We start from the raw sequence: 18,360 nt of genomic DNA on the forward strand, positions 1-18,360 counted from the left end.
AAAATGCAAGTTGCATAAAAATACTTATGCCATGTCACCTTTCATATAAAGTTAAAAGTACCACAATTAGTCACCAATGCAGTATTTAAAAATAGTATATACTTTAAAATATAGTTTTAAGAAAAGTAAAATTCAGATTATTGGTTACTGTTGGGTTGGAGAGGGATATGATTTCTGAGGCATTCTGGGTACTTCGAAAATACTGTGATGTCCGATTTCTTAGGCTGGGTAATGGAGACACAGTCATCATATTATATATATATATATATAGTATATATGTATATATATTTTTGTTTTTTGTATGGAATATTTCACTGAAACATTTAAGAGTCTAAACCAGAAGAATTGAAATAGCTGTATAATTTCTAATCTACTGAATGAAAACAAAGGAAACATGAGAACTTAGTCAGCATAACAGAATTGAGCAAAAGGGATGTAAAAGAAACAATGAGACTGTATTACCAACAGACATCTCACACACACGTGTTTATGAAGTTTGTAAATGCATAGATAAGGATCTCTATTGAAACACACGGAGCAGTGTTATTCTCTGGGGCAAGGAGTAGTCATGGGTGGAGTGTGCACGAGGACTTTCACTTTTTTTTTTTTAGATGGGCAATAATTGCTTGTTTAATGAATAAATAAAAGGCATGGAACTAGATAGGTTAACAAGTATTGATTGATTTAATCCTCATAACCTAGTGCTTGGCATTATCCCTGTTTTCAGATAAAGAAACTGAGGTAGAGAAGTTAAGTAAGGTATTTCAGATTATATGACTGCTAAGTAGCAGTACCAGAAAGTTGGGGATTGTTTATATATATATATATATTTTTTTTTTTGGCTGAAGTCATAATAGTTTATTTATTTATTTATTTATTTTTTTGTGAGGAAGATCAGCCCTGAGCTAACATCCATGCTAATCCTCCTCTTTTAGCTGAGGAAAACCCGCTCTGAGCTAACATCTATCCCCAATCCTCCTCCTTTTTTTTTTTCCCCAAAGCCCCAGTAGATAGTTGTATGTCATAGTTGCACATCCTTCTAGTTGCTGTAAGTGGGACGCGGCCTCAGCATGGCCAGAGAAGCAGTGTGACAGTGTGCACCCAGGATCCGAACCCAGGCCGCCCGTAGCGGAGCGCACACACTTAACCGCTAAGCCACTGGGCCAGCCCATAATAGTTTATAACATTGTGAAATTTCAGTTGTGCATTTTTATTTGTCAGTCACCATATATATATATGTACCCCTTTACCCCTTTTGCCCACGCCCCAACCCCCTTCCCCTCTGGTAACCACTAATCTCTTCTCTTTGTCCATGTGTTTGTTTAACTTCCACATCTGAGTGAAAGCTTGTAGTGTATGTCTTTCTCTGTCTGGTTATTTCGCTTAACATAATACCTTCAACGTCTATCCATGTTGTTGCAAATGGGACGATTTTGTCTTTTTTTATGGCTGAGTAATATTCCATTGCATATATATATCACATCTTCTTTATCCATTCATCTATTGATGGGCACTTGTGTTGCTTCCACATCTTGGCTATTGTGAGCAATGCTGCAATGAACATAGGGGTGCATAAGTCACTTTGAATTGTTGATTTCATGTTCTTTGGATAAATACCCAGTAATGGGATAGCTGGATCATATGGTATCTCTATTTTTAATTTTTTGAGAAATCTCCATACTGTTTTTCATAGTAACTGCACCAGTTTGCATTCCCACCAGCAGTGTATGAGGGGTCCATTTTCTCCACATCCTTTCCAACATTTGTTGTTTAGTATCTTGGCAATTATAGCCATTCTAACAGGTATAAGATGATATCTCACTGTGGTTTTGATTTGCATTTCCCTGATGATTAGTGATGTTGAACATCTTTTCATGTGCCTGTTGGCCATCTGTATACCTTCTTTGGAAAAAGGGAGGACTTTCACTTTTTAACATAGACCTATATATACTGTTTGAATTTCTACAACTGGTATGTTTTACTTTTATAACCTTTAAAACTCTGAAAAGCAAAATGAGATTGTACTCTAGATGATGTTTTGTCATCTTAATTGCACTGGTCCTTGGCTTGTCTGCCCTCAGATCCATTCCTTGCCCTTCTCCTGCCCTGCTCTGTATTCCTGGGGGCCAACTCTTCTAGGCTGTGTTTCCCAGGCTCCCAGGTCTGCTGCTCCCAGCTGGATCTGGCCAATGGGAGGCACTGGCAGGAGATTGGAGGGCAGAAGAGGGAAGAAGCCAGGGTATTTCTCTCTGCCTCTACCTTTGGAAACACCTTTGGCAGCTACTGCCCAGCACAATAAATACAAAAAGACACACACATCTAGACCCACCATTGCAAAGTTCAGAACTTAAGGATAAAAAGAAACAATCTTAAAAGCTTCTGAGGTGGAGAGGGAAACAGACTGATGTAAAGGAATAAGAATCAAAATGCAACAGATTTTGCAACTGTATCCCTAGAAAGTAGAAAAGTGATTTTCAATCTAGAATTAAAAGCAATCAAACTGTTTACTAAGCTAAAGATAAGAAAAATAAATTTCCAAAGTGAAAGGAAATTTACTTTCCACACACTATTATTCCCACACAGACTTAGGCTACATTCAAGCAAAACCAGGGAGTAAACAAACCAAGAAACAAGGAGGAATGGGATACAGGCAACAGTGGATCCAACCTGGGGAATCGTGTTGGTAAGTCCCGGGATGACCAGAGATGCAGAGGCAAGGACTGCAGGTTGGAGCGGTATGAGGGAGGGCACCACAAAGAAACTCTATGGGGGCGCAACAGAACACCTTACCCCTGATGGGTAGGAGAGGTTAGGAAAAAATATTAATTTGAAATAAAGGCAAAAGTACAAGAATAGTAAGAGGCAGTCAGAAGCTTCAGCAAAAATTAAAAAGCTCAAATACAAAAGAAATGTAATTATAGTGAACACTAGCTCTGCAGTGAAAAATACTGCGCAGTCCCATCAATGCGCTTTTAGAATCAACCTATAGGCTGAACATGTGGACTTAAGTATGGCTCTAGAATAATGTAAACGAGAAAGCAAATATAATCAGCAGTTGAGAAGTAGGAGAGAGGAGGAGGAGGGGCTAAAGGGAAGCGAGGGAGAGGGTGTGTGTGTCCTCAAGTCTTCATCTCAGAGGATAAGTTACTACCTATCATGCACGGAAAAAAAAAGAGAGCTGTTAGTACCTCCTTAAAGTCACAGAGGTTTCCAAAGAAGGACTAAAAATAGTGGCGTTGGGAGGATGGGAAGGATAGGTGGGTGTGTGCTAGTGACTTGCTCATCTAGACGGCTGTAGTAGGTGCCGCCAGTGCCCTGTGCAGACACATGACCCTGGCCACGGCTGCACCCAGTGGCTCTGAGTCCAATTGCCAGCTTCTGCATTCCTTTTCTTCAGAGTTTCCCCTGCTGCTGGAGCTCACTCGGCTAGCCACGTGACAGGAGCAACTCTAAACCGGTGATCCTGGGCTGTTTTCCACCGCTCCCATTTCTGCTCTGGGGTCTGGCTCCAGGTGCTCACAGTGGCAGCTGGTTTAACAATGTGCCCTTTCCTGGCTGCCTTCTCTGCCTCATCCTACTTGAATCCTTGAATCCTTCCCTGAATCCTTGTCTCATGGTCTGCTTCTGAGGGAACCCAAACAGAGGCAGGCCACCACCAACAGATCTGGAAATAGCAGCAGAAGCATTTTATTAAGAGATTATGGAAGAAAATACCAAAAGAAGCAGCTAACAGACCTACAAGTAGCTACCTCCAGGGAACAGGAATAGAGGTGGGAAGGGGTGGAACAGGGAACTAGTACCTTCAAACAGATACCTGTACATGCGCTACTTTAATATAAATTAAAAACAATCGTTTAAGACATAAAGCAAACTGGAATAATGTGACAAACGAAATCAAAAGAACAGAGCACAAATACATCTGGGCGGCCTAGTCTGGGCTCCAGCTCCCAATCCCTTAACCTTCCTTGAACATGTCAATCATTTTTGAAAGACAGCCATCAACTGAGATGGATTATCACATGGATCTGAACAGATGAAAAATATTCTCTGTACAGAAATTTTAAAAGTACGACTTTAGTCATTATAATGGGGAATAAGCAAACTTCCCACCTGTGTTTTTCTCCATTGCATAGGAAAACGCACACAGAATACATTGGTAATCACTGTAGAAATGAGATGGGATTTGTTAAATAAAACACTTGGTGCTTTATGAAGAGATGCTTTATATGTATAGGGCAGTACTGCGTGATTTTCATTTCTAGGAAGGAACATTTTGTGTCTGGGCTTTGAATATTGTTTGTTGTTGTTGTTGGGTATTCTCTTGATGGTACACCGTGTCTCGAATGCAAGCTAGGCCCAGGACTCCCTTTGTAGAAGCAGTCCTTGATGCCCCCAGGCCCTGGCACCAAACTGCAATCGCAAGTAGCCGGCCGTGGCCTCCATCTTCCACTAGGTGGCAGACTTCTCCCAGCTCTGCAGACTGCAGGCGCTGGGAGAGCAGTACAGAGGCTCTCAGCTTCTCCCTCTGCCTCCATCTGGAAAATCACCCGGCTGCCTCGGGCCAGATTTAGATTTCCTGCACAAACCATCTTACCTTGTTCAGAGGAGTGAAAGTAGGGTCAGCCTGTCACCATTCCAGGAGAGAAGGTGACAAAGAAGGTCCTTTATGTGTAGCCCTGAAGAGAAAAGCTTGTTCTTATTTTTTTAGACAGTTTGTCAAAAATAGAAAAATGCCATGTTTTACAAGTCAAATTAGAAATGATTGAAAAAACAAGCATTGCTTGCCATATACAGACTTAGTTAAATGTTCAGATATGAAAATTTTGACCATAGAAGATATTTTGGGATATTTGTTTTCATAGTGTGATGAATGTTTTTTCATTTGCTTAAAATATTTTGAAAAGTGTACTCTTAATTCAAGCTTGAAGTACAAGGGCAGTAAAATAAGTGTAAAAATAAAATTAAACAAATAAAATTGAGTTCACTCCATTCTCGTTTAGGGATTTTTTTTACAAGAAGTTATTTTAATTGATTTGTTTGGCACTCTGGTTGACATTTTAAAAGAAGTACAGTTTAGGTTTTACATTAAGACAGGCTTGCTCCTGTATGTCCCTGGAATAATAAGCATCAGAGGAAGAATTTAGTAGGAAAATCAGGCAACTCAATTAGTATTTTTGGATTAATCTGGAGTATCCTTTAATTCCAGTCAACAGGTTTTGTATTTTATGCTAAATTTCTATTTCAATGTTATGCAACTGCATAAGTATAAATATTTGTTCAATATACAACAATTATGACATCCATAGGGAATTCTTTAGAGAAATAAGACTGCAAACACTTGATTGCACAGATCCTAACACACATAAGTTTTGATCAGAGAAAAATAGAAATTAGGATGGGGAAGAGAAATTTTAGGTTCTGATGTGATGATCAGGACCCCCCCCCTCACAGGGTCTGCCAGCTGCTCAACTGCTTTCCCAAATCCCTCCAGCAACAGGAACTGGGAGGAGGTGCCCGGCCCCCGCCTCCTCTGCCTCTTCTTTCCTCCTTCCTCTCACCCACTACTCAGAGTGGTTATTAGCTGTCATTTTTTAATATCTCAATTGTCTCTTTCCCCTTTGTTTGTTAACTTATGAAAAAACTGCAAACTGGTCCCTCCATGGAGAGCCTGTACACCACAGCCTGAATGCCTTTAGAGGAAAATGCTCGAGAATTGAAAAAGGAAATCAGGGTGACAAACCTGACCTTGTTAAATTGTTAAACTCCTTCAACCCTGCCTAAAACTGAGATGAGCTTTTCCGCTCATTTCTCTCAAAATTCACAGAAAAATGTCTGTGCTTTAAAAGAAAACACTGAGAGGATCCAGGAGCTGAGATCTGGTGATATTCTGGCCAATTTTTAGCCAGTGGTAGGATTTTCTCATCAAATGATGAATATTTAAAGCTAATAAAAAAGATTCTTATAAAATTAAGAAAGAAAAGATTATGAAAGTAAAGATTGAAGTTATAAGGTTCATTCAAAGAGAAGAGAGTTTATTGATATAGTTGCCCAGTTTTAATTATTATTATTATTTATTTTAATTTGGGGGATATTGTTTTTAGTGTGTGATCCTGATTCTGAAATCTGGACATTTAAACACTGATTAATACTAATGATTTTCATCAGGTCTCTCTTTTTGTTTTAAGCCCTAACATAGTGGCTTGGAAACTTGGCTGCACATTAGAACCACCTGGGTGGGGGCCAGGAGTGGCTTTTAAAAATCTCAGGTCATACCCCAGACCAATTAAATAAGAATCTCTGTGGGTGGGACATAGGCGCCAGATTTTTTTAAAGCCTCAGCCCCACCCCCAGGTGATTCCAATGTGCAGCTAAGGTTGAGAACCATTGCAGACTGGTTTCCTTCTGACCACTGCATATAAATGATGTTATTAATGGCTGAGATGAAAGGACTATAAATAAAGGGCAGTGTTCTCCAGCACCCTCCTACATGGAGGAGACCAGGACAGAGAGCTGAGAGGATTTGTTGACAGATTAGATAGAGGTTAAAAAAAAAAAATTTTGAGTCAAGGATGGCTTTAAGTTTTTGACCCAAGAAAGATAGCATGATGAAGTTGCCTTTTATCCAGATGGGAAGACTGCATGGATACCAAAGGAGGTGGGCCTGAGTAGGGAGGTAGAGAATTGGCTTTGGGGCATATGAAATTTGAGATGCCTATGAGTTATCCTAGGCAAAAATTTAAGAAGGCATTTCTGGAATTCAAGGGAGAGGTCCAAGCTAGACGTGTACATTTGGGAGTCATCAGCATCTAGGTGGTATTTAAAGCCAGGAGATCAGAGGATTATCTAAGGAGTGAGTATAGACAAAGAGGAGAAGATATGGAATGAAGACTAAAGCCTGGTGCACCTCTCTAGTAAGAGGTCAGAGAGATGAGGAGGAAGCGGGAGAGGTGAGAAGGAGCAGCAGTGAGGCAGGAGGAAAACCTGAAACGTGGGGTGTGTTGGAAGCCACATCAGGTAACGTGAGGACTGAGAATGGACCCTTAGCGCTCACTCCATGGAGGTCGCCAGGGTAAGGAGAGGAAGAAAAGTGAGTGACAGGAAAGAAAATCCTGCCCTCCCACGCTTGATTTTCCCCAGCAGTATTTAATGTCCCTGATGTAGCACAAAGACAGCAGATAGCTTCATTCACCTGGGGTTTACCTGCGCAGGTGCTGTGAAAGCACAGAGAGGAAAGGAAATTGCGAATACTGGAGAGGGGACTTTTGAAGTTAGGACCATGGAATCCACGTAGAGTACGGGGGAAGGAGGAGACGGATGTATAGAGAAGGATGTGGGTTGATGGACCAGAGGTCCTAAAGAATTTGAAGAACAAGAGTGGTGGAAATGATTGGCAAATAAATAGGGAGAAGAGAGGATGGGACAGAGATTTTGAGTTAAAAATCTGATAGATAAACAGTTTGGGGTGCTGACAATTTCTAGTGACCCAGCTACCTAAGGTCTTTAATGAATGAGAGCGAGTGACCAGGAAATTAGGAAAAAAATGTTAATGACAGGGGCATAAATGGACAGATGGCAGGACCTTCAGTGGGGCAGGGGTTTAACACAAGGGTGCATGTGGAGGGAATGGTCTAGAAGTTGAAGTGGACAGTGAGGAGCACACATATCCCACCTCCCCCCCCCCCCCTTGAGGGCAAGGGGTGCCGTCATGGGAGAGAGAGGCTTTAATAGGAAAAGGGAGGATGGGAGAGGCCAGGGGCAGACCTTTATGAGGCTAAGGTTTGAAGGAGGCTGATGACAGGGAGAGTTTAAAATGTGTGAAGATGACAAGTGAAAATAAGACTGTGAGCCGTGTGGATGCCTGTCAGTCTCCCTGCCCTGTCAGGAGGGACTCCTGGAATCTGGTGCTCCCAGCGGGGCTTCTCTGTGGCCTGAGGCAGGGCACTGCTTGCTGGCTGTCACAGGCGGGAACCAGAAGGTGGATCTGGGGGTTCCATCCGGGAGCAACAGTAAGTCCAAACTTAATCATCCATGTATGTTACTAAGAAAGTATGGGGACCACGATACAAACCCCGAATGTGAGAGTTTGGAGGATGCTGGCAACTGAGTGGGAGAACTAATGGGATAGGCAAGCAGCAGGGGGCTTGGGAGCATCCCGGAGGCCAGTGATGACCTGCTTTTTAGTGTGGTGACTTTTTAATTCAATCCCAATGAAGTCTAGTGCGGGTGGGCGTGGTTCATTTACTAGGGCAGGAGTAGGATGAGCGGAAGGCACGGTTTTCAAAGACGGATATGCAGTAATTACTACACAATGACAAAGTTAGAAAGAATGAAAGGAAATTAGACATCACAAAATGCAGAGACTGTGCCTTTTAAATCAAGAGTAGCCAATTAAACTGTTTTGTTTTGTAATATCTCATTCATTAGCCATTGAATTACCTCTGGCTGTGTGTACTATTTCCGTGAAGTTAATTTTTATTCCATTATGAAGGAATAAATCAAAGACAGTGAAAGGAAATCTATCCTCATTGCTATCTACAGGAGGAGGGGCTTGAACCAAAAGTCTTTTTTGTGGTTTAATATTTTTGGTTTCAATTTAATAAAGAAGAGGAGCCTGAGGGATAAGAAAAGAGGTCAGGTTTTGCCTTTTCCACTTGAAGTACATAAATAGAACAAAAAGAAGTACTGAGATGTAGACAATTGTAAGGAGCGTGAAATCAACCCAGCACGTACTAAATGTGGATGGGAAGCACAAGCACCCAGTGTGCATGGTACCACTGAAACTAGAGAAATTAATTCACCAGGTTTTTGTCGGTGCTTGCTGACTGTATACCAGAACCTTTGCCAGGCATTAGGCATACATAAAAACAAATAATATGTATTTTTTGTTCTCAGAGCTCACAGTCTATTGGAAAGACTGACACGAAGAAACGATAATTTCAATATAAACTGTTAAGTGCTATAACATGGGTTTGCTCAGTGTACTATGGGAACGACAGATGGGGTGTTGACAAGGTGTCATAGGGGAGATGAAATTTTTGCTCAGTCTTTGAAGGCGAAGGGTGAGGAGAATTTTTCCACACAAAGAAGATAGGTAAAGAGTGTTCTGGAGAGAGGGGACGGCGTTCATAAAGGCAAAGAGGCATGAAAGGGGGTGTGTGTGTTTGGGGAAATCACAAAGTCGCTCTGTGTGACTGGAGTGTTCATTGCGGAGAATGACTAGACAGGTTAAAACCCGTTCAATGCCATGCGAAGGAGCTGGGTTTAAAAAGAGAAGCAGTGGAGGAGTTTAATCAGGAGTGACAGGACCTGCTAAATCTTTCTAGAAGGTGGAGCGAATTGGAGGTGAGTACAGACTGAAGGCAGAAAGGCTACACTCTCGTCTTTCATACCTGTATCCCCAGGGTCAAGTACCTTACTACTTGGCACGTGGTTGGTGCTCGATAAATATCTGCCAAATGAATAAACGAAGGAAGGAAAGACATAATTACTGAGTGAAGGATGGAGGATGTTGGGAGGAGCCACATCTGGGGATAGTTGTGCCTCTCTGCCACCCCTTGGCAGATCAACTCACCCATGCTCATGGCCCTGCTGACTCATAGAAGCAGAGTGCCAGTTAGGAGACAGAGCAGGAAAGCAGCCCCAAAGAGGGGGCATCACAGAAGCCAAGAGTGAGAGAGTCTACAAAGGAAGGAGCGGCAACACCACGCGCAGCAGGGACGTCCAGCAAGGACAAAGTCCTTGGGCTTTGCCAGGTCTGAGATCTTAGTGACTTCAGGGAGCAGGGTTCCCCGGAGTCGCAGCAGCAGCTCCAGGTGGCACTGGGCTGAGGGATGAACGGGGAGGAGGAAGAGGAGAGCGTTCGGGTAGGCGTTCTTTCAGAAAGTTGGGCTATGAAGAGGAGAGGGGGAAGAGGTCGCTTGAGGGGGAGGCAGGATCAAAGGGGAGCTTTTGTCTTTTTTTTTTGAGAGTGGTAGGTTTATGAACTTTAAAAAACCCGGCAGAGAAGAGAGGTTAAAGCCAGTAGGCAGACCTAGAATAAGGAAGATGGGTTTGACTAGAAATAATTAAAACTTAGATACGGTTTTTAGTTTTGAACCTGAAACCTGAATTTTTAAAAAAATGAATAGGTGACAGGGAAATAGTGTGGGGTGGAGGAGAGAAGTCTGGATTGAGGATTAAAAAACCTGGGTTCTAGTCCTTGTACTGCTGCTAACCAACCATGTGAGCTGCCCCAAGTTTTGATCTGCTCTGAGCCTTCATTTCACCAAAAACGAGTGAAGTTCTGTGGAATGGTCTCTTTCAGCCATAAAGCTGTGTGATTCAAAGTGTTATTTGGTAATATATGCATATAAAAATAAGACTCTTCCTAAAAGACTCTTTGCCTCAAGTATCACTTAGGTATTTTGTTTATGGAAATTTTGCTTTATATTTTCTTTCAGAGTAAATGAGATAGTATATGGGAAAGAACTTTGGAGACTTAAGAGGTTAAAGAGCCAAATTTCTATTTATTGATATTCATGCTAATTTTCTCGACCTAGAGACCTCACGTGTTTTCCCATTTTTGTATATATTACCCCAGAGTATGAAATCTTAGCAGAAGGGGAACCCAAATTAAATTATCTCCTTATCTAAAGATTTAGATGCCCTGGTACCAACCTCTCAAGGATAATAAACTAATCATTTCCCTGTGGATGGTGAAATTATGGTTTGCATAATTATTTCCTCATGATTTAATTGAAAATATTAAAGATTAAGCACACAGATACCAGGGACTGTAATACAGGATAACACATTTCCACCTTTCATCTCTGCAGCACTTGCAGCCTATGAGGTTTAAATGAGAATAGAAATGCTCGTGAAAGACCCAGCTGAGTTTAGACATGAGAGGGGCCATTCTGGGGCATATGTAAGCACTTGATCACTGGCCACAAGGTGGATGCCATTTCCCAGGCTTCTACGGAGAGCAGAGGCCAGCAGTTGCCTTTTCCCTCCTCTAACTTATTCCTAATCCTGCCCATGAGTGTCACTCTACAGGATCTGGAAATGCCACCCAAGCATTCACACTGTCAGACCTGGCAGCACGGGAATTGGCTGGCTTGTCATTACATTGAACTTATGAATAGACCTGCTGCACAGCTCTCTCCTGCTGGCCTCTGGATTTCAGAGGTACAACCAGTCACACCGGCTAGAAACCTGGCGGCCATCCTCAGCTCCTCCCTTTTTCTCTTCCCCCATGTCCAGTGCGTCATCTGTTACTTTGGATTTTGCGACCTAAATAGCCTCTCTTCCGGGTCCCCTTTCCTCTTACTACCCTCATCAATCTAACTTCAACAACAGCCCCTCCTATTTCTCCTGCTTCCCGCCATGCTCCCTTCACACCCACCCTCCACCCTGTTGCCAGGTTCTTCAACACAGCAGTCAAGACTCTTCCTGCTTGGCCTCTGGTGCCTCTAGAGCCTTCTCTCTCACGCCACCTACTTTCTTGTTTAGATTCCAGCCAACAGTGGTGGTTCCCCGTTTCATCTCTTTGCACATGCCTTCTGCTTGCCTGTACTGACTTTGTCCTGACTTTTTCTGCCTCTGGAACTTCTGTTCATGTTTAATATCATCTTCTCCTTGAAAGCCTTCCTATTCCAACCTCTCCAACCAACTATAGAAGGCATTGCCAATTTCATTGTCCTACTCCTCTTTTATGTAGATCAGAGATCCTACATCATATTTATAGATTTAGTTTCATCTATCTCCACAATTACACTCTGAGCTTCTGAAGGGCAGGGGACTAGGTCTGAGTCATTTTTATATTTTAGTGTCTAGCTCATAACAGGTGCTCAATATATGGACGTTGAATGGAACTGAATTTTGTTTCATTCTTTCCTTCTTTACCAGCTATATAATCCTTTCATTTTTATTTTCACAAATGTTTCTAGAAGCATAGAGAGCTTTTGCTTTTTACACATATCCTAATAATAATAATAATAATGATAATAATAATAATAAAGTGCTTCCATTTATCGAGGGCTTTCCAAATGCCAGGCACCATTCTAAGAATTTTACATCCTCTACCTCCTTTATTTCTCACAACAGCCATGTGAGGGAAGTATTATTGTCCTTATTTTATACATGAAGAGACTTTGCTTCAGAGATGAAGCAACTTGACCAAGGCCCAGCAGCCGACTTTGGAACATGCCTGCAGACCTGGGTCTCCTGAGAGTGAAGCGTATGCTCTTAGTTACCTTGCACCGGCCTCTTACTAATAGTAGTTATCATTTGTTCAATGTGCTTTGACAACATAAGCTCAGTCAATTATTTTAAACACATATTTTTAAAAATGCACAGCACCTTCTCTTATTTAAAAGAAAAACATCACAGAAAGAGTTCTTTGACCACTGACCCCAAACCAATGCCCTAGCCCAGAGGAATCTTCTATGAGTTTTGTGTGTAGTCTTCCAGATCTTTCCCTGTGCTTTTACACACCCTGTGCACACCTACATTGTATTTATTAGTTAGGGTAAAAGCAAGCTACTTCAGCAAAGAGGCCCCCAAATATAGTTGATTAAAGAAAGTAGCCATTTATATTCCCAAGGTGAACAGTTCAGGTAGAAAGATGGCCCTGTCCACATGGCCAATCATAGACCTTTCTTCTGTTTCAGCTTTGTCTGCGTGGTTGAAGCTAGGTCAAAGGTAGCCCCCAACTGCATGTCAGGAAGAGGGGAAATGCATAGAAGAGCTCATACCCAGTGTTGAAGGAACAGACCTAAAAGGGGCACACTTCACTTTTGCTTATGTTCCATTGATGGAATATGGGCATTTCAAATTAAAAAAAATTCTATCAAATAATATCTTGTACTGGGCAGTTGTACCTATTTACACAGTTGCCAGTAGTATATGAAAGTATTCTTTTCCTGTGTTCTCATTATCACTTGATGTTGTTGGATTTAAAAAATTTTTACCAATTGAAAGGATGAGAAATGGTATCTTATTTTTCTGTTGAATTTTTTTCTTATTGATTTGTAATTCTCTCTCCATATTAGACTCTAATCTTTTATCAGGGGTATATTTGCCAAACAACTTTTCTCTGTCTTTAACTTGTCTGTTAATCTTTTTTTCGGCTGGGTTTCTCAACCTTGCCACTATTGACATATTGGGCTGGTTAATTCTTTGTTGTGGGGGCTGTCCTTGCGTGATAGGATGTTTAGCCACAACCCTGGCCTCAATACATTAGATGCCAATAGTTACCCACCTCCCCTCCTGAGTTTGGGCAGGCAAAAATGTCTCCAGGTACTGCCAAATGTCCCCTGGGGAGCAAAATTGCCCCTAGTTGAGAACCACTGTTTACACAAACCTTAATTTTCAGTACAATTAAATTGATAAGGCTTTTTCTTATGATTTTGCTTTTTTGGGTCTTGTTTAAGAAAGCCTTTCATATTCCCAAATAATAAAGATATCCTCTTTTATTTTCTTCTAGTCCTTTTATAGTTTATTGTTCTTTAAAAAATATTTAGGTCAGGCCAGCCCAGTGGCTTAGTGGTTAAGTGCACACGCTCCGCTACTGGCAGCCTGGGTTCGGATCCCGGGCGCACACCAACGCACTGCTTCTCCGGCCATGCTGAGGCCGCGTCCCACATACAGCAACTAGAAGGATGTGCAACTATGACATACAACTATCTACTGGGGCTTCGGGGAAGGAAAAAAGGATGAGGATTGGCAATAGATGTTAGCTCAGAGCCGGTGTTCCTCAGCAAAAAGAGGAGGATTAGCACGGATGTTAGCTCAGGGCTGATCTCCCTCCCTCACACACACACACACACACACACACACACATACACACACACAAAACCAAAAAACCAAAAAAATTTAGGTCTTTAATGCTCCCAAATTATTTTGGTGTAAAATGTGAGGTGTGGACCTGTAGCAGAGCCAGTTTATATGCTGTCTCAGATCTGCCTGGCTCTGCCTGGATCCTGGTCACCTGCCCTGCTTTGTGGCCAGAGAGACCCTGGCAATGGCTCACTTTGTTCTCATGGTCATAAAGCCATGTCCACTGATGCCGTAGACTGAGGAGCGCCTTGTGCAGCACTGACTGACAAGGAGAGTCCGTGACACCTGCACTCTGGTTAGATGGGACCTGTGGAGGCTTGGACTTCTCCAGTGGCTGCCAGGAGGGGAACAGAACCAGGAAGTGTGAGGAAGTCAAAGCCCCAGCAGGTGAACTTCCACCAAGAAAGAGAAGAGGGCAAGGGAAAAGCCAGCATTTAGATGGCTTGCACGTCCTCCTCCCACAGTGTTCCAAGTGGTTTCCATGGCCTTTTGGAGACTTCCTGTGAGACCGAGCAATGAGCTATGTAGGTTGCAGAGCTGTGGCCAGCTCAGTAACTCACCTCCATGCATCTGCTCGCCCTCCTTCCTCCTTCCCACAGTGTAGTGTTAACACATCGGCTCTTCCTCAGGCCCATCTAAAGTCCCAATCTCACTTTAACATCTATTCCATACGGATAACCAATTTCCCTAAGAGCTTTTATCAAACTCTCCATTTTTTTTTTTCACCTTGAGGATGATTTTGGCTACAAGTAACAAAAATTGCAGCTGAAAGTAGCAGGGCCAGACTAGCGTGAGGAGACTGAAGGACTCAACTTGGGTGCAAATTTGGGGTAAGGGGAGCACAAAAAAACTCAGTAATAAAGATGAATGCCATTTTAATGTAATGTTTTAAAAAGCCAACATTAATGCAAAAAATCCACAATGAGTAAAATATCAAAATTTTAAATAAAGACAGAATCTGATCCTGTGCTTGCTTGACTCACTCATTTCCTCCTAATCCTGGCCCTTAAACAATAAGAAATGACTATATTACATAAGAAGAAATCTAGAGGAAGAAAAGGGCAGGCTCCGGGCTTGTTACAATCATCAGCTCAACTATGTCATTGAGGACCCAGATTCCTTTCATCTTCTCTTCTGCTGTCTTCAGTATCAGCTTCAGTCCAAGGCTAGTTTCCCAAGGGATTGCAATTTGCTGCAGCTTTCCGGGAATTACATTCAGAGGTGATCACACGCAGAGGCAAAGAGGGGACACACCTTCTGGTGAAATTCTACTAAGTTGTGTTTTGGACAAAAAAGAGGAGCTTTGTGTGAATTAATTCAATGAGATGTTTTCTTCCTAATATCTAGCGTAGCTTTCCTGAGGGAGATTGAGTTTGGGGGATGGGAATAATGATGGGGAAAATGGATTTAATTTGTGGTTTTGGGGACACTTCAGGGAGAGCAGGTCTGGGTGGGCTCTGGGAGGCCGGAGGAAATGACATACAAGAGCACTGGGAACATTGGGTGGGGAGACCAGGTGCCAGAAGGAAGGGAGAGAAATGAGAGAGAAAGGTGCAAGAAAAGGAAGGTGAGTAATGACTTCCGGAAAGTATGTAGGACATGCCCTGTTCCCTCCCCACCCTTCAGGGACCTTTGATAAGAGTCCCGTTTCCAGACAAGCCTAAACTGTCATTTGACTTTCAGGATGTGGCCATTCTTTCACCTGCTCCAGTGAGTGGCTCCATTGCCATTTACATGGGAACATGGGGACACTTCTGAAGCTGGCTAGGCAGGGACCTAGGACCTGTGTTAGTGCTCTGTGTGTGCACGCGTGTGTGTGTGTGTCTTTCCGTCTCTGATGGCAATGTGGAGGCCATCAGCCTGGTTCACAACAGGAAAACCTCATCCTCCCTGTCTCCTGATGGGGCAGCCCAGGCCCAGTCTGGAGGCTCTCTCTTGGTCACCTGTCACACTGAGTTGGGCTGGCCCTTTGTAGGCTCAGCATCATGACCCCAGTCTGGGGCTGACCAGACCCTTGCTGACTGATTGCTGATCTGATAGAGGCAGGGCTTTCCAGTATGAAATGATGCCTCTGGCCTTCTTCTGAATCTGTCACTCAGCTCCTTCCTCCTCATGCGTGGGGGGTGGGAGGATGCAACTTATTTAACTGACTTTGGGAGAAGCTGAACATCTGTGGCTCAGTCAGCCCCCTCCACTTTTCACTCTCTTTTGGAGCCACCTGTCCGTAGAACAAGCTTATTTTGATTTGCTTTCTGCTGTATACCATGTGGCCTGACCCCATCAGGGAGGCCTCTGATGGTTCAGCTGGGATGAGGGGTGGGGGCCGGAAATCTATTCACTCTGGAGGTGTTAGGTAGTTACCATGTGGGCCACATGCTTCAATCCTGCAATAAGTAATTCCTCAGTAATAAGGCTCTCTGATTACTTATTTCCCCCCTCTTTCAACAGTTCTGAACTATTGGCCCCTAAAATCCTAACCCGACAAAGAATTTATTCCAAAGGAAGGAGGGACATGAGGAATCTCCTTCCACAGGAAACTTGAAATTAGCTCATTTATTCAACAGATACTTATTAAGTGCATACTAGGTGGACAGTATGGTGCTAGGTGCCGGATATGTTGTGGTGACCAAATCCAGCATCATGGAGGTGATATCGAGGGTGTGTGTGTGTGTGTGTGTGTGTGTGTAGTGGGGGGAGTCAGTAAACAGGTAATCCCCCAGTTAGTTTATTACAAATGTGAGGGAACTTTACTATGAAGGAAAAGAGCTATAAGAGTCACATTGCTGCTCAGCCAGATCAGCCTGCCCTCAAATAGCCCCAAAACGCCCTCCCACACCCCATTTCCCATCAGGCACGGTGCAAAGTGAGCCCTGGCAACATCCTTGTGTGTCCCCAGGTAGATACGCGTTACACTCATAGTGGTTCTGCGTTACAGAAGTAGCTTTGATTAGCGATGTTAAATTGCCAAATTAAGAGCAGGAACAACTGCCAAAAAAAAAAAAAGCGCTGAAGAGAGGATCGCATCAAGGAAGTAATTGCTTAATAACCCCACGCTGTTCTGCTCTTTTAGAATATGAACAGGAGTACTCTTTGGTTTCTGAGGGTTCAGAGCAGGCATTGGGCTCCTCTCAGAAGTCAGGAGCCATTCTTAAGCTGTGCTCTGAAGCATGTGGGTATGAAAAGAAGGACCAAAGAGGCAGGGAGGTCCTCCTGTTCAAAAGTATCTTTCCAATGTTCCCGCTAATTAGAAATTTTCCTTTGTTAACAAATAACTTATTCTTAGGGTTAAATCTGTTAATAACTTATTTCTTAGTATAAATTAAGATAATCTGCATTGGATTATCCAATATTATTACTGGAATTTGAATTGAGAAATTGAGGGAGTAATAATAATGACTATTGTTTACTGAGAACTGAACTGACTGATTTCCATGAATTATCTGATAAGGATTTTTTTGAGGTTGGTGCTATTATTATTCTAATGGGTTTCGAGAGGGTAAGTGACTTGTTTAAGGTTGTACCCCTATTAATAGGCAGAGTTGCAACAGGAACCCAGGACATTCTGACTTCAGAGTCAATGCTTTAGTCTCCTGGAGCACTTCTGGGAAGGAAGGGAGAGAGCATCTCTGGAAGGCCAGAAGGCAGTGTGAGAGGGAGATGCAATAATAATGATAATATTAATACAGATAGCTACAGTTTATTGGGTTCCTGTTCTATGCAACCCATCTTATATATGTCATATCATTAATCCTCTCAACAACCCTAGAAGGAGGGCCATGTGATCCTCATTTTACAGATGAGAAAAGGGAGGCTGAGAGAGGTTGCATGACATGCTCAAAGTTACACATCTTCAGGGTCCAGAAGGCAGCTTGGGTTGCCTGGCAAAATGGCATCACCTGAATTCTGTCACCAGGGCCTTAAACTATTGGCACTGTTTAGAGAGGACATGCTGTTGGAGGCAGGAAGTGGCCTCAACTTCATGATTCTGGCATAAGCCACCTTGGGAAGGAATTGATGCCCAAGAATTAGAATTCTGTTAAGTTTATTTTCCTACTCTGAATTTGTTATATTTGTATATCTCATTAGCCCAGAATCACATTTAAAGTTTAATCTGCATTTAAAGTTGATCTTCCCTGGGGAGTTTTGGGCCTATTGCAGGAACTCAATCTACTTAGGTAGCCCTGGACCCAGGAGGGGAAGGTGGGAGGAGTAGGAGTAGGAGGAGCCTGTGACAGAGTCAGGTGGTCTCCTTGGATGCCTGAGAGTGGGCTAGTCTGGATGTGGGTCAACTTTGCCTCATCTTTCCCAGGCCCCCAGTTTCTCCTGAAACAGCATGAAAATCCCCAAGTTGCTTGGTGCTACTCTGTCAAGGTCATCAGAAGACTCTCCATCCGCCTGTGAACCCCTTCCCAATTTAATTCTCTTCTCTGCCCCACCCAAAGAGAAATGGTGAGAAAGCCATTCACGAGCATGAGCCCCTGGGAAGTATGGAGGGTACCATAAGTCTCTTTTTAAAAATGCAATAACCTTCTGGGAAGAAGT

The sequence above is a fragment of the Ceratotherium simum genome, chromosome 2, assembly GCF_057802395.1.
Source record: "Ceratotherium simum simum isolate JZ-2026a chromosome 2, ASM5780239v1, whole genome shotgun sequence".
NCBI lineage: Eukaryota > Metazoa > Chordata > Mammalia > Perissodactyla > Rhinocerotidae > Ceratotherium > Ceratotherium simum.